Here is an 8,587-nt window from a genome sequence, read left to right as displayed (position 1 = left end):
TACAAAACACACTCTGTTTCATCAGGACCACCAAGGTGTCTAAGACAGATATAAAATTATATTCCACATATTTGTCATTTTTTTCTGACAGCTTTCATTTGAGCTTGGCTCCTATTGTCACTTGTACTAACTTGGGTCATAGGTGAAACCAAACCAAGTATGACAACTAACAGTATCCGTAGCGCAAACAAGCGAATGTAATCAGTAAATGAGAGTCAGTACGATGATTATTCTCAAGAGGCAACATATTTTATCTCCAAATTAGATAGGTGGACGTGTAGACACAACAACCAGGCTACATAAGTACGAACTGTTTGTGGCTGAGGTGGATAAGGAAGATATAGACACCATTAAAAAGGGAGGTAGAGAAGAGCAACGATAGCGACTGACGTCATACTAGCAAAGCGAGAGGTAGAAAAGTGGAAAACTAACTGCAATATGTGTGTTATATGTACGTTTTTTTTCTTTTCTTCAGAATATGTTAATTCTTTGATTACAGCTTTTGTTTTTTGCTTTGATTTTTTTTTCTTTAAAGTTGCGTAAATTTTTCCTGAAATCTTTTCCACTATGCCCTGCGATTAATTTCAGCATTTCCTGGTGTTCCAATTTTTATTCTACAGTCACCCCCTCTTCCCTGTATGCTAACACGGTACACACAACTTATATTCTTGAGAATTATATTCCAATGCAATGACACGTGCACTATACTATATTCTACACTAGGAATTCTCAAACCTCTTCTCCCGATACATCCCTTTCTTCTGTCTGGCTGTGTTGGCTGTCTGGCTGTGAAATTAAAAGCTTATAGGTCATCATACATTGTTGCAAGCAGCATAATAATTTCACTCATAGTCTTAAAACTGTCATAACTACCCTCTTTAATTTCTTTTATTCAATAACTGAAGTTACATTTGGAGTGGTTTTTACGTTTTGGCGAAATCTTTAACGGTATTTAGGTTGCCTTCAAATTACATCTTGATTCAAGTGAGCCACAAGAAATATCACTCAAGTAGTCTAATATTGCTCTCTATTTACTGTTAGAGAGTTAGTTTGTAAACTTTATTTCTTTATTTTTAAAAGGATCTATTTTAGTTCAACCTTCTCGTTACTGCAGCGCTAACGATCAGCCTTTAATTATTGACACAACAAACGCAATTTAGTTGTGTCCCAAGGACTAGATATGACAAAGATCTCTTTGCATCACTGAGAATGGATATGAGAGCTGAAGGCAGCATCATCGTATATAAAGCATGCTTATGATTCAGAGAGCGCAAATAATTTACGCAAAGTGTGACATTTAACAGTTCTGCTAAAATAATTCATCTACCACCCTGAATTGCCGTAGCTCTACCACTTATGCAGGTACCATTTCCTCGAAAAGACCATTCAAATATATCGTCTCTTTTCGCTGTGCTTTACAAAGACCTACGCATTGCAAGATACATAGAAACACACACACACACACACGCATATATATTATATACCACTATTCATATACAATACATATACAGATACATATTACACACACACACACATATATATATATATATATATTATATATATATATATTATATATATATATATAGAAATTAAATATAAAATATAAATACAAAGTGGGACAAGAACGCAAAAAACACAAAGAGACGACACAAAAAAAACAGACGGTCACTCGAAGCCTCAAATCTTCAGTCGGAGCCGGATCATCTTAGCAATTTCGGCTGTTTAATCTCGATATCACTCCGAACCGCCAGCCCCAATGAAAAACTAAGCCACAGCATTAGATTTCTTGGAAAGAGGATCGAATGTATACGAAACAAAGACAGGGTGCCACACGAATATAAATACAAGAAACAAAAAATAGAAATAAAAAACAAGAATGTAAGCAGGACAAAAAGCGGGCGGCTTAAGACTTTAGGCAATTTTAACACATCTTGGCTGGCGTATTTGAAAAATGCCTTTGCGGCAAAACGAAAACAAACGTTAACATGGCAGCAGTCAAGCCGAAAAGACCGGTTGAATGCGGTCACCTGAGAGCACGGAAGAAAGAGAAGAAAAAAAACAGGGAGCAAGGATCAAAAGAGAGAGAGAAAGAAAGGGACGAAGGCACCAGGGGGGAGAGAGAGAGAAGGAAGGAAGCAAAGAGGGGAGAAGAAACGGATTGGCTTAGCAATAGAAATGACGGTGCAATAAGAATAGGGGACGAATCAGAGCAGGAAAGAAAAGATACAGACTATAGAGAGAGTGTGTGTAAAGGCGTCGTACAAGGTAAAATGTGTATACATAGCGATAGGGGTACGTTACGCCGCAGTAATATATGTATAGAATTAAATATAAAATATAAATTACAAAGTGGGACAAGAACGCAAAAACACACAAAGAGACGACACAAAAAAAACAGAGGGTACTCGAAGCCTCTAATCTTCAGTCGAACCGGTCATCTTAGCAATTTCGGCTGTTTATCTTGATATCACTCCGAACCGGCCAGCCCCAATGAAAAACAAAGCCACAGGCATTAGATTTCTGGAAAGAGGATCGAATGTATACGAAACAAGACAGGATGCACACGATATAAATACAAGAAACAAAATAGAAATAAAAAACAAGTATGGTAAGCATGACAAAACAGGGGGCGTCTTACGACTTTAGACAATTATATATTATTATATATATATACAAGGGTGTTCATTAAAGATTTTTCCTTGTATATATGCATATATATATATAATATATATATATATATATATAAGATTCAAAATGTAACCACATGTGAATCGTTGGCGATTTGTTTTCCTCCGTCTTCTTTTTCTATTGGACTTTCCTCCGTTTCTGAAGAAGGGCTTTGCTCGAAACGTTAAACCATCTTTCTTTCCTTCCCTGAGCGCCTGCTAATACTTTTCATGTACCACGTCCTCGCCTTGTTGTTGTTTTTTTGAGAAAGAGAGAAAGAGAGAAAGGGTAGATAGATAGATAGATAGATAGATAGATAGATAGATAGATAGATAGATAGATAGATAGAAAGATAGATGGACATGCATAAATACATATATGTATGCATGAGTGTGTTTGTGTGTCTGTGTGAGTGTGTTTCTGAGCGTGCGCGAACGCGTCATGTTGAATATTAAAGTTAGGGAAGCTTTGATTTCCTTTTTTTTTAAATATTATCTAGCATACCAGATATCTTTCAACGAGCAAAATCATTTTTTAGTGACAGAATATCCAGTTTCTTTGAAACATTTTCTTCCAACAATATTTTTGCTGCGATTGTGTGAGAGTTCTTACATTTTGCAATTTCCAAGATAAGCATAATAATCTCAAAAACTTCCCACCTGAAAGCCTGAAAGTTATACGACATTTATCTTCATTAAAATTAAAATGTATGTAAATATAAGTACTATAAAATGACTACACACAACCTTGCCATTTATAATTAAGAGAATAGATTTCTACATTTCTGGAATCCAGGTAACGTCGGATCCCACAGTTAATTTTCCTATATAATAACTCACAAAACGGGTATTATGCATAGCTAACGATTACTTCGCAACCCACAAGAAATATTTCACACAGTCACTGCTATATACGATAAAACCTTTCACAAGATAATTAAAATAATAGAATTAACACAATCAAATGAAGTCCATCATTTCGCTTCTCAAGACTTTGTTCAATACAAAACAGACATCTCACAAACTGTAGATATAAATAAACGCACACACACAAAAAAAAAGAGTAAAAAAGAGTATATATGCAGACACGCAAGAAACAATAGCACTCATAAATAAATTTATTTATATATATATATACATATATATATATATATATAATATATATATATATACATATATATATATATATATATATATATATATATATATATATATATATATATATATATATATATATATATGTGTAATTTATACTTACGTACTGTGGGAAATATGCTCCACATAGACAATAATAAAATGTAGTGTCATTTAAAAAAAGCACACAGACATTAAAAGACAATACAATATTGATTATAATATAAATACAAGTCCTGTCAATTAGGCTGAACGTAGTTTCTGACTAGTACATATTCTATCGATTCCAGAAGAATGATAGAGTCGACCGCGGAGGGATTTTGAACACAAACGGTGATATATTTCCGACAATAATTTGTAGCTTTTAATTAGAGACATGGCATATGATTTATCTATGTATCTATCTTCGTCTGTCTGTCTGTCTATCTATCTATCTGTCTGTTTCTCTCTGCCTCCTCTCTTTCTCTTTTTTTCTTTCTTTCTATGTATCTGTATATGTGTGTATATAAATACATATACAGGGGTTGGACAAAATAATGGAAACACCTAGCATCATAGCATCATAATTTTGAAATATCTATAAAACCGCCAAGAGCATGTTTATTTTTATGTTGTTTTTTTTTTGTTTATTATTAGTGTTGCTTAATACGTTTTGCTAAAATTGCTGGTTTTTTTTTCAGATATCATCAGTAAAAGGTAATTAAAATTCACTAAAATAACAGATCTATCGGATTTCAAAGAGGTCAAATTGTTGGTGCTCGTATGGCAGGCGTTAGCGTAACGAAAACAGCCGAAATGATTGGTGTATCAAGAAGTACTGTCTCGAAAGTAATGATAGCCTTTGAGAAAGAGGGGAAAAACCTCCTCATCGAAACAAAACTCCAGAAGAAAACCAAAACTTTCAGATTGGACCGTCGGACTCTTACGTGAATTATTAGAAAGGATCACAAAAGTGCAGCACCCAAAATTACTGCAGAGCTTCATGACCACCACGAGAACTCAGCTTCCATAAAAGCTGTTCGCCGAGAGCTGCACAAAGCCGGATTTCACGGGAGGGCTGCAATCAGAAAACCACTACTTTAAAAAACAAACACTGCAAAGCGTTTAGAATGGAGTAAAAACCTATAGAATTGGTCCCTTGAGCAGTGGAAGAATTTTATTTTCTCGAACGAGTCATCCTTTACCTTATTTACGACCACCGGCCGAGTATACGTGTAGAGACAACCAGAAGAAGCATTTGACCCTGACTGCCTTTTTCCAACTGTTAAACATGGTGGAGGATTTGTGATGATCCGCCGGCCTAATGGTTTCCCTTCAAGGTAGAATTAATGGTTGCGGAACTGTTTCCGGGGGGAAATGCAATCTTTAAGGATAATAATGCAGCAATTCACACAGCTAAAGTTGTTACTGAATGGTACGAGAAACATTCTAGTGAAGCTGAACATTTTATCTGGCCACCACAGTCCCCAGATCTCAATATTGAACATTTAAGGTGCATTGTGAGGAGTCGAATCTTCCACCATCATCACTACAAGATCTGGAGACTGTTTCAGCTGAAGAATCGACAAAATTCCAAATGAAACAATTTAAACTGTGTACGAGTCCATATCTCGTAGAATTCAAGCTGGAATTACTGCCAAAGGCAGTCCTACCCCTTATTAAAATAAATTTGTTTGAAATTTTAAGGTGTCTCCATTATTTTGTCCAACCCCTGATTATATATATATATATATATATATATATATATATATATATATATGCGTGTGTGCAGAGAGAGAGGAGGAGAAAAGGGATCTAAGTATATGAATGTGCTCGTGTGTTTGGGTGTGTGCATATTTGTGTGTCGATTTAATTGACAAACAAGATTACATAACAAAAACCGTGTGTTCTTTTGAACTTGCAGTGCACATCAGTGAGTTCGAAACTGATAAATTTATTCTCGATGGTTGTGGGCTTATCGTACTGTCGGGAAGTGGAAATCATTTCAGTCTTTTTGCTTATATATTTTCTCCAGAGGATACAGTAATAATCACAGAAACCGACCTGAAATTCATTATATACGTCAATAATAAGAAAGAAGAAAGTCCTCTTTAATACCTAATAACCACCGCCATAAAACATTAGTAAGTGAAATATTATATGGTATAACCCACCATAGAATAATCGCATAAGGAAGGCCGTGAGCTGGCAGAAATGTTAGCACGCCGGGCGAAATGCTTAGCGGTATTTCATCAGCGTTACGTTCTGAGTTCAAATCCCACCGAGGTAGACTTTGCCTTTCATCCTTTTGGGGTCGATAAATTAAGTACCAGTTACGCACTGGGGTCGATGTAATCAACTTAATCCATTTGTCTGTCCTTGTTTGTCCCCTCTATGTTTAGCCCCTTGTGGGCAATAATGAAATAAGAATAATCGTATGAAAAACAATGTTCTGTAGATTTTCTTCTTTTTAACACCAAAGTGTGTACGCAGACGTACACACACACATAAACGCATAAATATATACTCACTCATTTAGCATGTTACACACACGTACACGCACACACACACACAACACACATGCCTCAAACTAAAATGCCATAGCACCAAATGGTTTTGCATGTTTGCGTGGGGGAGTAAATGCTGCATTTGTTTCTGTTTCATTATGTGCGCATCTACATGTATTGTATACACATATATATATATATATCATATATATATGCATATATATATGCATATACACGAGTGTGTGTGTATACACATGCGCGTGTGTGTTTGTGTATGTGTTTGAATGCTTGCAATATATATGCATATATTGGTGTGTATTGTAAGGGTATGTAATAGTCATTGCATAGACAATTTCTTTAGAGAGAGAGAGAGACAGACAGACAAACAGACAGACAGACAAACAGACAGACAGACAGACTGAGACAGAGAGAGAGAAAGACAGAGAGAACCACGAAATCATGTGTGTGTGTATATATATATACCTATATATATGTATATAAGCATACACCAACGCACTCACACAATCATAAGTACAAACCCATACACAGGCACGCGCGCATGCACACATACATGCATACATATGACGCGTTATAAGTGTGCATTCGTGTGGGGGTGTGTTTGTGTACAGACAAGCAAATGTCAAGAGGATATGGTATCTGCCTCATAATAAGTAAATGCTCATCCTAACCTCCACCCCCGCCGTAAATTAGAAATCTAGAATCAGATTTGCCTGTCGACATGTCTTCAAATTTCTGTAAAATAACAGTGTCTTGTAAGATAAAGCAACCATACAACATCATTTCTCATTTATTCAACAGCTTGTTTGCTTGATCTCTTGTGTTTTCTCCGATAAACGTTGTTTGTCTTCATTGATTTGTGTCCTCCTACAACACACACACACACAAACATATATATATATTGTCATTTGTACTATATATACATACATACATACATATATATATATTATATATATATATATATATACACAGTGTGCGATGGGTAAAATGTCGCCCATTTCAAATGTTTTATTTCGCAAAAGACGGAGACAGGTGTATAAACAACAAGCAGGTGTATTAGTTTGACGCTCAGGAAGGTGAGAAAATCTTTTACGTTTCGAGCCTACGCTCTTCAACAGAAAGGAACACGGGGAAATAAACTGAGAGAATATATATATATATATATATATATATATATATATATATATATATATATATATATATATATATATTATATATATATATATATATATATATATATGTATATATATATATATAATAATCACTGTCGTAATAAGCTTGTCAACTATAGGCACATCCCCTGAAATTTTAGATGGAAGAGTATAATCGATTACATCGACCCCCATCTACCAGTGCTCCACTGGTACTTATTTTATCGACCCTGATATGATGAAAGGAAAAGTGATCCACGGCAGAATTTGAACTCAGAATGTAAAGATGGACGAAAATCCAATATGCATTTTCTTTTTTGACCTGCGTACTAACGGTTCAATCAGCTCGCCACCTTACACTGTCGTGATAATGGTTATGGCTCTGCACTGTTATATTGACAGAACATGTCGGTATTTATATTTTTCTCCTGTCATAAACCTGTTGCACCTGTTGAACAGATTGAGAGCTTTACAGGGAAACAATAACTCATTCCTTGTAGTACCGTGTGAGGGCAGTATACTCATATTTATTTTATATCAGTCGTAGTTTTCTTGAAATGAATTTTCTCCGACTACTTATACATTTTGTAACCACGAAACATTTGTACTATTTTGGAAATTTTTGTTGAGCTCTTGAGCGAATTGCTCAATAAAGCACTCATTTACTCTAATAAGTACATATATGTCTAGTTGTTCAGAAAGTACTGTCGAAGGGATTTGCATATTCGGAGACATGGCTATGTGGTTAAGAAGCTTACTTTACAAACATGTGGTTTCGGGTTCAGATCCACTGGCTTTAGGTTGACCAATGCTTTGAGAGTGAATTTGGTAGAAAGAAACTACGCTGGTCACCCGACGTACATGTGTGTTTGTCTTTGTGTGAATCTTTGTCCTCCCTCCACTGCTTGACGACCTGTGTTGGACAGACAGACAGACAGATAGACAGATAGACAGATAGATAGATAGATAGATAGATAGATAGATAGATAGATAGATAGATAGATAGATAGATAGATAGATAGATAGATAGATACCATTGGCTTCCGCAGATTTCTTCTTTGAGATTCTACTCATGTTATTGGTCGATCTGGAGCTATAGTGGATGATACTTGCCAAAAATACAATGCTGCGG

The 8,587-nt window shown here is 35.5% G+C and overlaps 1 long non-coding RNA gene across 1 annotated transcript in view; it reads right to left on the bottom strand.

Moving 5' to 3' along the window:
* Positions 1-641: 641 nt before the first annotated feature.
* Positions 642-8,587, bottom strand: part of LOC118762939 — a 9,476-nt gene continuing 1,530 nt past the window's right edge. Inside the window, exons 2-4 of the long non-coding RNA XR_004998691.1 lie at positions 3,172-3,334; positions 2,858-2,864; positions 642-786 (exon numbers count right to left, since the gene is read on the bottom strand). This is a non-coding gene — a long non-coding RNA (uncharacterized LOC118762939). The remainder of the gene's footprint in view (positions 787-2,857; positions 2,865-3,171; positions 3,335-8,587) is intronic.

This window comes from Octopus sinensis, linkage group LG4 (genome assembly GCF_006345805.1).
Source record: "Octopus sinensis linkage group LG4, ASM634580v1, whole genome shotgun sequence".
Taxonomy (NCBI): Eukaryota; Metazoa; Mollusca; class Cephalopoda; order Octopoda; family Octopodidae; genus Octopus; species Octopus sinensis.
The sequence above is the reverse complement of the archived record's forward strand: the minus strand, read 5'-3'. Positions and strand labels throughout refer to the sequence as shown.